The 11,709-nt window shown below is 35.8% G+C and overlaps 1 long non-coding RNA gene across 1 annotated transcript; it reads right to left on the bottom strand.

The window, feature by feature from the left end:
• Positions 1 to 530: 530 nt before the first annotated feature.
• On the bottom strand, positions 531 to 3,409 carry LOC127843077 (uncharacterized). Its single transcript, XR_008032078.1, has 3 exons — positions 3,267 to 3,409; positions 1,655 to 1,792; positions 531 to 910 (listed from the first exon to the last, which is right to left on the bottom strand). It is a non-coding gene; the product is annotated as an uncharacterized LOC127843077 (long non-coding RNA).
• Between the last annotated feature and the right edge of the window lie 8,300 nt (positions 3,410 to 11,709).

Here is an 11,709-nt window from a genome sequence, read left to right as displayed (position 1 = left end):
TATTGAAAATAAGTACCTACCATTACTGGATGTTCCGTTCTCTAATCCATAAACACCAGAAAATATGAAACTCGCCTGATTAAGTAGTGTATTTACACCATGTTTTCGTAGTAAAACATATACCCGACGTCGTAGCGAAACGGACTACGCTTTGACCTCGTCAGCCCCCAGTGTCTTCTGCGTTCTCTGTATTGCAATCCAATTTATAATTTAAAGTGTATTTAATTACATGTTGAACAGAAAGATTGTGAAGTAAGAAGCAAAAGTGACATTATTCAAGAAGCTTCTTCTCTTAAAGATTCACTAACACAACATCCAGTTTAAACAGTTTTAACAACTTTATTCGCAACAACAGTAAATATTTGTAGTGGTTATAACAATGACCCAAAGAAATATTATTTATATGATTAAAAAAAATCTGACTACATATGTGAAGGATTATTTCAATATCTGTGGAAAATATAGGGATGGGATATGGAGTATCTGTACACACAATTTAAGTGGAACATTTTAAAGTACAAAAGGGGCATTATTAAGCTAAATGCAGGTCAGAGATATGCAACTTGGTCAGTGACCTCACAATGACATAATGACCCTGAATACATAAGTGCTTTTAATGAAAATATGTAATAGAAACAGTGATATAAGGATGTTGCATGTTTACCATAATTTTATACACAGCTTATCATTCAAGGTATAGTCGAGCTAAAATTTAATATATATTTTACATTTAAGTTCAAATAAAAAAAATACACATTTTTTTTCTTCAAGAGTTCCTGCTGTGTTCAACTGCATGTGTGTAATATAACATATTCAGCATTATGGGTATGAGAGTCCCATCCACTGCTCCCAGGCCTTGTGGCAGAATCCAACCTTCATGCAAGTTTGTTGTTGTACACGGACTGGAAACCTATGGAATGTATCATGTGTTTAAAATTAACAGTACATGATAAAGCATTTATATACATGATTTGATTAACTGTGTTTAAATTTTCATTTATTTACTGTGCTCAAGTTTTTATCATCTATTGATTTTTATTCAAATATAGTTTATGTATCAAATAAAAAAAACAAATGAGGAATAAAAAAAGATGAAAAGTAAATAAATTATGATTGTACCATCCCTGTAAAATGAAAAATGATTTTAACTTTAATTATTTGACCCAATATCTATATAAGATTTTATCACATGCTATACCCTGTTACACATGTGTAATATACTTTTTAAGCACTTTCATTGGCTTAGTTTTTGTTTATTGACCAATCGCATTTTGTTATTTCACCAAAATGACGTTGCAACGTCAAATGATGCCACGAAATGTAAACAACATTTGGGATTTATAATTATGTTTGCGTAAATATTTATTTAATTTGCTCATTTAAAAGCATGTGATAAAAAAGATTTCACACTCATTGTCATATCATACATGTACCATATTTTAATAAACTCATCTAAAAATTCATAAGTAAGCTCGCAAAAGGCTTACTTACAAAATTCCTTAACTCGTTTAATAAAATATGGTATGATATGACAATTCGTGCCAGATCCTATATGTAAGACATGATATATTTAAATAAATAACATATTTTCTACAACAGTTTAAAATCATGATTGAGTAATTGATTATAGAAATACAGACATTTACGGATTTACCGATCATATGTTTGCTGATTGAACTCGTGAAGGCATGTCAAATAACGAAAGATGATCTGCTGATTCCATGAAGATCTGCCAGCTTGGAATAGATGTTTCCTTTGGCCAAAATCTTTAACTGATGTCAGTGATGAGTACCTGTTGGTTTAGTACAATATGAAAAAGTGAATAATACTTCTAATGTAATGAAAATACTATTATATGTTACTGTTGTGTATGTGTGTTCAAGAACAACAAGATATTTTGATAACTCAGTAACTGATTTGTTATTTCATGATGATCATCACTTTGGTGTTTTGTGGTTGTAGGTTCGATACACATGTAGGCTAACAGTTGCCTAACTCACAGGGATCGTTAGGTAAAAAATACTATATTATACTATATACATATATACATGGGATACAACTGTCAAATTTCCTGCACAACATCATGGTCTAAACAATAGCAAAAAAATCGCTTCCAAAAGCAATAATTACACCAAATAAACTGTATAACAACAGCTCAGACATTTATCTATCAGATAATAACTATGTTTATAGCAGTAAAAGTGTTCATAGTTGTGTTTGAAACGAAAGTTTCATGAAAAACGGTAAAATTTTCGAAATGCGACACAGGTGTGCACACCCACTTTGACACATTTTGTTTCGTAATTTAATAAATACAGAGAAGTTGAGCAAATTTTACCTTGTTTTATTATCCATAGACACTTTCTTAATCAAAGTAGACACCTTCCATAATTGCATGTAACTGCATATATGTAAAACACCGTAAATATTAAATTTGTTTACATTTCTACTATCTTCAAGGATTTGTATGCAATTTGTCTGGTAATGTTACGTGGAACGTGAATGGCTGGATTTATTACTGCAGTGGAATTTCAACCAATCAAATCGCATGTTAGAAATACATGTGAACTTTCCAAAATGAAAGTAAAACATTGTTATTGTGAAATTGAAACAGGTTGATATGAATTTCTAGCAAAATATGCTCAATAAATATAAATTATGTTTTATTTTACTATGAAAAAAAAAACTATTCAAGGAATATGTACCAGCAAAAGAGCTTTATAACAAAGGAATACGAAAATTACTTCTAGAATTATCAGTTTCAGCTGTGCACACCTGTGTCCAAGTAAGGATTTTTTAGCATTTTGAATGAAACTTTCTCTCTTAGTTCAATGAAAGCTTGTACTTTATTGCCAAGTGTATTATTTTCTGAAAGATAAATGTCTTGGCTGTTGTAATACAGTTTAATTGGTGTATTCATTGCGTTTGGAAGCAAATTTTTCGCTATTGTTTACACCATGGTTGTGTGCAGGAATTTTCACAGTTGTATCCCTTGTATATATATGTAGTATAATAGAATATTTTTACTTGACGGTCCCTATGGCCTAACTGGGCACATTTTACAATCCAACATAATTTAGCAACACATGTATCGTTCTGACAGAATATTAAATAAACATAATACAAAGAAAAGGAATAGATTGTAACGAGTTGTATAGCGTTGATAACAAACATTAACCAATAAAAAACAAGGCTCCATTGAGTACTTATCCGAACAAAAAAACTTCCGAAATCACATGCAAATTGCAATGGAGATAAAAGCTTACAGCAAAATTAATCATTGCACAATAATTCGAGCGGCGGAAAGCGCATATACGTCAACTGCTGTTGAACAATATAATTGAATCACACACATAATAAACACATAGGGTTTTCACGTATGATAAATTGCAATTTATTTTGATTTATTTGTCCTAACTATGTTTCAAACAAACAAACAACAACACTGTTGTGCGATTTGCGAGAGACGCATATATTTTGGCCGCATGTGCACAGAGTTTCAAGACAATCTTGATTTTCATAAAGCAGGTACAGTAATACGAAATTACAAGTATAATTGATGCGCATTTTCATCATGCGCATAAATGTATGCTCAGGTAAAATCTGTAGTAAATATTCAGTAAATTGTTTTTAAAATTAAACCGCATTACGATAAAGCATCAACTCGGATTTAACCATATATTCGTCACAAGAATGGTAGCCGCCCACGAACAACTCCCTTTTATGGTGGGTTTATTCCCTACCTAGGAAGAAACGTGGGGCACGTAGCAATGCACTTAGACCATTCTTTAGAATATCGGAATTACGGCCTTTATCCGAGCATATACATAACATAAAAAATAAATAAAACAATTATGGATATACAATATATACATAAAAATGTACTCATACAAAACATGAATTTGAAATTGATCTTGCCACGTTGACGCCTTCGCTAGAACTGATTTATATCGCTATTTATTTCTATAAATAGCAATACACAAAACAAACTCGCAAAACCGGTTTGTTTTCTCATGTCCGTCAGGACAAAAGTACTCCGCTATACGATGTAACGCGGAGTACTATAAGTCCTAACTATGTTTCAAACAAACAAACAACAACACTGTTGTGCGATTTGCGAGAGACGCATATAGACATTACAAAGTATAGTGGATAAAATATCAAATTCAAATTCATACATAGTCATACATAATTTCATCCGTTGTACAAACGAATACACAATTGTAACAAATTACAAGTTTAAGGTTTTTGTAACTGATAATCTTTTATCTATAGAATCTTGAACATAACCGTCTTTTGCTATGTCCGTTTTCCATCTCCCATGTATCTAAAGACATCTTTCAGAAACGCTCGAAGCGTTTGCCACATTAGTGGCTCCACTAGCTCTCAGTGAGTGCGTACCAATATCAAGTTCGGGACCAACTAGTTTTAATTTTTTAACAATACATTCTCTTGCTCTAGTGTAACTTAATTTTTTATCTTTCTTAATTAAGGAAGATACAGCTTTAGAACGAAAAGCTGGTTTAAATAAATACTCATTTGATTCATTAGACAAGTTTGCTAATGACATATATTTTGTTAAAATACCATATGGGCAAGCTGAAGTCGTGCCTTTTGCAATAATAATCTCTGAACCATTCCTATAAATATCAGTTTTGCTATGGTGCACATTAATAACAAAATGATCTGATTTGAATTGTACGTCATTACAACGAAGCTCACTTATTTCATTCATACGCATAAAACCAGCATATCCTAAAATGATCATAGCTAAATCTCTAACATCAATGACATCAGTAGAATCCTTATACATCAAACATAATGTTTGTATCATTTCTGATGAAAGTACATCTTTCTTGTGAACAGGTTTTGAACACACACGTTTTGAAGCTTCTAATAATTGCTTAACTATGTTATTTTCTGTTGGATCATTTACACCATTCATAGAATGAACCCATTTTATACTGTAGAACACAGATGAAACAACGTTGTTAGATTTTCCGTGATCCATTAATTGAGTCATGTACATTGCCACTGATATGGGTAAGGCTGGCATGGCGACTAATGAACTGTCTTCGCAGTAAGTTTTGAAATGTTCAAAAGAAGAATTATATTTCTTCACCGTATTGTCTGCTCTTGACTGCATCAAATATCCAGCCATTCTGTCCGCCATTTGGTCTCTGTGTTGCCCATGCAAACCTGCGTCCTCTAATCGCTCAGTCAGAGTTCCTCTCAAACCAATACCTGTCAAACATATGTGATATATGCATCAATACATGAATTATGGTATGCATCTTAATGCTATCATATCAAATGATAATCTAGTTTCGCCAAAACAACCGTTATTTCCCTTCCCAGGAATCGTACAATCTCTTGCAATAATGTACAATCTTTTACAAAATATCAAAATATGCCGTCTGACGAAATAAGCATTGGCCAATAAGGCGAACTGACCCATTTTGGGACAACAAGGGTGCATTTTGCTTTCTCCGATATCATCTTATCGATACAGTTCGGAACCAACCTAGGTGGTGGAACTAACCAATTTACATCGTTTCCCCAATATTGTACTAAGGCATCTACTGCCTCTGTTCCTGGAACCCACCATCGGGAATTAAACCTTCTGCATTTATTGTTTGCATGCGATGCAAATCTGTCAACTGAATGTTTACCCCATATGTTATCTAATGCTATAAAATAACATTTATCTATCTGCCAGTCGTCTGAATCGAAACATCGACTTAAATAGTCGCTCTTTTCATTATCTGCTCTTGGAATCCATTTCGGACATAATGATATCTTATTTTGATCACAAAACATATTTAAATCTAAAGCTATGTCATGGATATCCAGTTTTCGACTACCATTCAGTAATATAGATTTTACATTTTTATTGTCTGAATACACTTTTATGTACGAATTTTGTAAAGTATTTCCAAAAGTTTTAACAATTCTGTTAACTGCTTCCGCTTCCCGCCAAGTGGAGCTGCGTGATTTTTCTATGTCAGACCAAATGCCAATTACTTCTACATCTTTAACCGCATTATCATCAACCTTGATACAAAAAGGATAAATCTCGTCATATGTGTTTTACCATATACTCTACAAACCATCTCTGACAACCGTCTATTATCTTTACCGTCCTCTTCTACGGGCTTACCATATTCGCTATGGCTCCTTTGCGGGAGCCATGTATTGCAATCTTTGTCCACTTCCGGGGACCAAATCATACCTTTTTTGCTCACTTCCGGGAGGCATCTTACTGAATCTGTGTCCACTTCCGGGGATAATAACATACCATTTCTGCTCACTTCCGGGAGCAATCTACTAGGCTCTATGTCCACTTCCGGGGACCATAGCATACGCTCTCTGCTCACTTCCGGGAGCAGTCTACTAGGCTCTATGTCCACTTCCGGGGACCATAGCATACGCTCTCTGCTCACTTCCGGGAGCAATCTACTAGGCTCTATGTCCACTTCCGGGGACCATAGCATACGCTCTCTGCTCACTTCCGGGAGCAATCTACTAGGCTCTATGTCCACTTCCGGGGACCATAGCATACGCTCTCTGCTCACTTCCGGGAGCAATCTACTAGGCTCCATGTCCACTTCTGGGGACAATAGCATAATCTTTCTGCTCACTTCCGGGAGCGATAACATACCTTTTATATCCGTATGCAAAGTTTTATGTTGAAAACCAACTTCCGGTGGATACGTGTCTTTACGTAATGTTACAACACACTTTGTTGTCTCATCTTCAGAACTCAGAGACCGTGAGTACATACCTTTACTCTGTTTGTCAAGTGAATACATCAAATTGCTCAAATTTTCTCGTTTATTTCCATGAAAGTCGTAGACTTGAATATCATTTTCTCTATCTACCTGAAAGCTACAACTTTCTATAAAACCTCCATAACCTGTGCTACTTGCATCAGCAAATATATTAAACAAACACACTTGATTGTGTTTGAAATATTTTCCACTGCTGTTTAATTTCCTACCGTTTTCTTTCCAGAACGTAAGTTCGGAAATAGCTTTCTCTGTCACAATAATGGGAGCTCTCCAACTAGCTCTGGTATTTATGCAATTGAATAAATGTCTTGTTAACAACCTAACTTTATTTCCTACAACACTCTGAAGTGAAATTATCTGCCCTACAATGCTAGCTACGAATCTTACTGGCAATGTTTTTTCTCTCGTTTGATGAATTTGATAGATCACCGAATCAATACTCTTTTCTAGTCTAGCCACTCTGTTTTCAGTAATGAACAACCGATTTGTATGCATATCGAGCACATGCCCTAGCCATTCTACTCTCTGAGAAGGAATCCAATTACATTTATCTTCGGCTAATAAAAACCCCAAATCTACCAGGGTATTTCTCGTAAATTCACTGGCACACAATGCTCTCTCATATACTACATTTCCGCCAATACCATCATCCAAAAACATAACTATTTTAAGTCCTTTTGATCTAAGTAATGCTACTACAACTCTAAGCAGTTTAGTAAATATATGACCGGTTGTTTTTATGCCGAATGGAAGCGAGTTAAACACATAATAACACTGTTTGCTATTGTCTTGATAGCTAAAACCTAAATATTTTTTATGTTCCATGAATATATCAATGTGATGATATGCTCCTTTAATATCGAAAGTAAATAAAAAGGAATTTTTCTCAAACAAAGTTTCAGCAACTTTAATGTCTTCAAATTTTACTTTAAACTGGTGCAAGTGATTAATATACCTACAATCTAGAACTAATCGTGGCTTCCCTTTCTTATTAAATGCTACTGTAAGCGGATTAACAATATGTGGAATCTCGTTACATCTTGAAACAATACCTTTGTCTAATAAAGCTTTTATTTCGCTTTCTACAAATACGGAATTTACTCTCGCTGAGTAATTATTTTTCATCTGAGAATGTTCGGGTACAGTTATAAATGGAAGCTTGTACCCACCACTTACTACATCTAAAATATACTTACTATCAGTAGCCTCTTGCCACTTGGCCACGTGTGCCTTCTGTCTACTAACCGGAGAACTTCCGGTATCAATCTCTTTAATAGGATCCTTTAGATCAATTTCTGTGTTTACATGTTTAAGTACGATACCTTTTTCCGACGGAATAGGAACTACCCATTTTATGGATATCGGTGTCCCAAACATAAAACTACTTATCTTATTGTTAGAGCTGCTTGCTGGACATTCAGCTGCCCCTTTCCAATGCCCCGGCTTGCCACAAGCGAAACACAGCCCTGGGCGTCTCAACGGCTGTCTCATTGACATCCCCTGGGTTGCATTGTTTTGTGCAACCATCGGCTTCCGGTACGGCCCGTTGCGCGCGCCTCGTGATTTTTTCGATTTTTCCGCTTTGAACTTCTTGTTTGCCCGCGCCTCTGCCCTGTACATCCTCTTTTCGTCTTCGGAGTCAGATGCCAGCGGGTTAGACTCGTATTCGCTTACGAACCTCCACCCAACTCTGATTCGTCAGCTAAACGTATTAGCTTCTGTCGGTGAGCCACCATAGCTTTGACTTCCGCGATTTTGTTTCGCGTTTCTTCAATATTTCTATTCGACAACGAACTTTCTACTTCCTCTAATGCCAAATTTACTTTCGCATTATGCTTAAATTGCTCTTCACTTGATTTTCGTTTAAAAGATGGTATACCTGATACAATGTTCGAAATTTGAGTTAACTGAGTAACATTAATTTTTGAACTTATCTTTTCTACAATTCGTTCCAGGTCATGAAGCATTGCATTCTTATGTTCAGTTAAAGAAGATTTCAACTTTTCATCGACTATTTCGCTGATCAGGTGTATATGTTCCTCCATTTTCGGTGCACGATCTTGCCACGTTGACGCCTTCGCTAGAACTGATTTCTATCGCTATTTATTTCTATAAATAGCAATACACAAAACAAACTCGCAAAACCGGTTTGTTTTCTCATGTCCGTCAGGACAAAAGTACTCCGCTATACGATGTAACGCGGAGTACTATAAATCCTTATCGAATATAAACAAAGGGCAGTAACTGACATATTGATTCCAACGTTAAATATTTTGCAGAAAGTAATCAAGGGATAAAAAACAACATGTTTACTTCCTCTGTATTGTCGTCGATAAAAAAGACGGAGCCAAAAGCTTCTTATTCGGCGTCAACATACGCGGCGTCCATTTTGGTTTCGACGTATTTACGACTGCCAGGGGCGTTCTTGAAGCTATTTCAGCTATACGCACGATCGAGCAGCGAAGCTGCGAGTGGCGGAAGGTGCGGGAGGGGGTCTTTTGAAACATATATTGCAGATGGTGCGTTTTGGTGTTATCTTTCTGCCACGTTTTGACAATTTAATTCATCAATTTCTTTCTTGAAAAAGACCGATAAAAGGAAATATTTTATTAAACATTGTCAACAGCAAATATACGTTCGACCATAATTTATTTGCTAAGTTTAAGTGTCAATGCTTAAAAATCATGAAGCCTCATTGCGGGGGAGAATGGATCCGTAGTTACATAGGTGTGCGAGGGTGTTCAACTCTATTGCTGGCGGGAGTATGGGGGCCTCCCCTAAACAAATTAGGACATTTTTTGTGCAAAAGGTGTAATTTCGTGTTGCATTTCAGGCACATTTCGGCAATATTTATCCTCGAATTGTAGCTTGAAAAATTGACAAAAATTTATGTTTGCAATAAACATTGCCAACTGCAAATGTACTTTTAACCATAATCTATTAAATTTGAGTGTCAAGGCTTTAACTCAAGAAGCCTATGACTGCGAGGGAATTGGTATGTAAATGTGAGGAAATGCTTGACTCTTGCTTCCTCCTCCAGAAAATTTTGGATTTCATTGCAGAAGGAGCACTTTGTTGTTATCTGTCAGCGACATTTGGCAATTTATTCCTCAATATCTTCCTCTAAAAAAGTAAAAGATTAAGCATGTTTTCCATGGCAACCTTTCCCATGTCCATGTATTTGTTGCGACACTGTAAAAATGCCAAACCACCGGCGTGTGTATTTGTTTAAACGAGTCGTAAAATTCGGTGCGACGTGGCGCCAAACATAAGCCTGTCATTATTTTCGGCTGAAACTGATCTATTTAGTAAACAGAAAATTAACCTCGTTTTTCATTACCGGGCTAAACAGTAAAAGAAACATTCTTTGAATGAAACAATAGCATGCTCGCTGAGTGTTTAGCGAGCATACTAAACGTTTATTTAACTCGTAGATCTATAAATCGACTAACCTTAAGTATATGTAAAGCTGTAAACATTTTCCCACTTATCTTTCAAAAGAGCTAGCATCTGAGTCATCTAATGAACATGTTTCGATGACGCCATCTCTAAAACCATCTGGATAAAACGGAGCGTTCTTCGACATTTTGAAAAGTTGCGCCATGTAAACATAATCTGGTACCTGTGTCCGAATATTGGTTCCCAAATATTGAAGGGCGTTGAACGAGTAAAGTCTACACAGTCATTACTACCCCTCATCAGTGAAAAAAAAGACTTTACTTCGTTTGTTTGGAGTTAAGACTGTGTTGTGTTTTGTACCCGCTGTTATTTTCTAAAACTGGGCGTCTTGTTTGGTTGTTACATAATTATGCCCCTAACCCCCATTAGTCCTCACTTTTTATTGCTTTTTTCGAATTTTAAGAATTTTCATTTGTTTCAAGACTGAAACTGAATTTTACGCACGGGCGTACTGCTGTATGCCTAGGTACGCCCCTGACTGCTACTTACGATTCGTAGACTTACGAGAGAATTCTACGATATCGTAAGTTGCGAAAGTTTATTGAAACGCAAAATGGCAAGTTGCGATAATCGCAACTGGTTTACGAGTCGTAACATACTTACGAGAGCTTATTGAAACGGTCCCCTGTGCTGTTGCTTTCTTACAGTGGTGACACCACATTATATTCAGAAGAATAACCTAGCAAACTCCGTATCTTATTATAGAAGGGGTTTATGATAAAAAATTATACGCGCGTTTAAAGGGTGTTTTAATTCACATATACAGAATTCATTTGGTAAGGTTTTGTGGTGCAATGGAACGATTCCGAGCGGGGAAAACAATGTGTATGCGTATTACACTACAAATTCAATCAAACGATCAAATAGTGTATCTCTTCAGCGCAATTAACTTCGCCCTTCAATGTACTTATTGGAAAATTAAACATGTTACAGGGATACCGAAACAGACAAGTGCTCGTGACCAGTCAATCGATAAGTGTCTATTTTTTTTACTAATCTCACTTAACTAGGTGGCGAGATGAGGCAAACATTTTCAAATTAATCGCAGCTTACGTTCTTTAATGACTCATTTTCCGACAACGCAAAGGGCCGACATTTATTTAGGGCAACGATTGTTTATTATGTTTTCAAGCAGGCACTTAATGTCTATGTAAAGTTTATTGCCAAGTTTAAATGTATTTAAAGGAATGTCTTAATGCTGCAGGGTGTCTTCCACTCAGTTAATTGGTCTTCCATACAATCATATCTTTAGTATGTGTTATATTTTATTTAAGCTGACTGAGAACCCTCTAATTGCAATGTCGCTCTGAACTGCTCTGATAATCCGCTGATAAAGTTCGGCTAACACATGACAACAGCGAGATGCTAGTACACAAGGATATATTACTCCCAATCCTACACAGACCGTTAAATAAAGAGGGATAAAAATTCGCCCCTCCAGAATGCCAGCTTCTCAGTA

This window comes from Dreissena polymorpha, chromosome 8, assembly GCF_020536995.1.
Source record: "Dreissena polymorpha isolate Duluth1 chromosome 8, UMN_Dpol_1.0, whole genome shotgun sequence".
Taxonomy (NCBI): Eukaryota; Metazoa; Mollusca; class Bivalvia; order Myida; family Dreissenidae; genus Dreissena; species Dreissena polymorpha.
The sequence above is the reverse complement of the archived record's forward strand: the minus strand, read 5'-3'. Positions and strand labels throughout refer to the sequence as shown.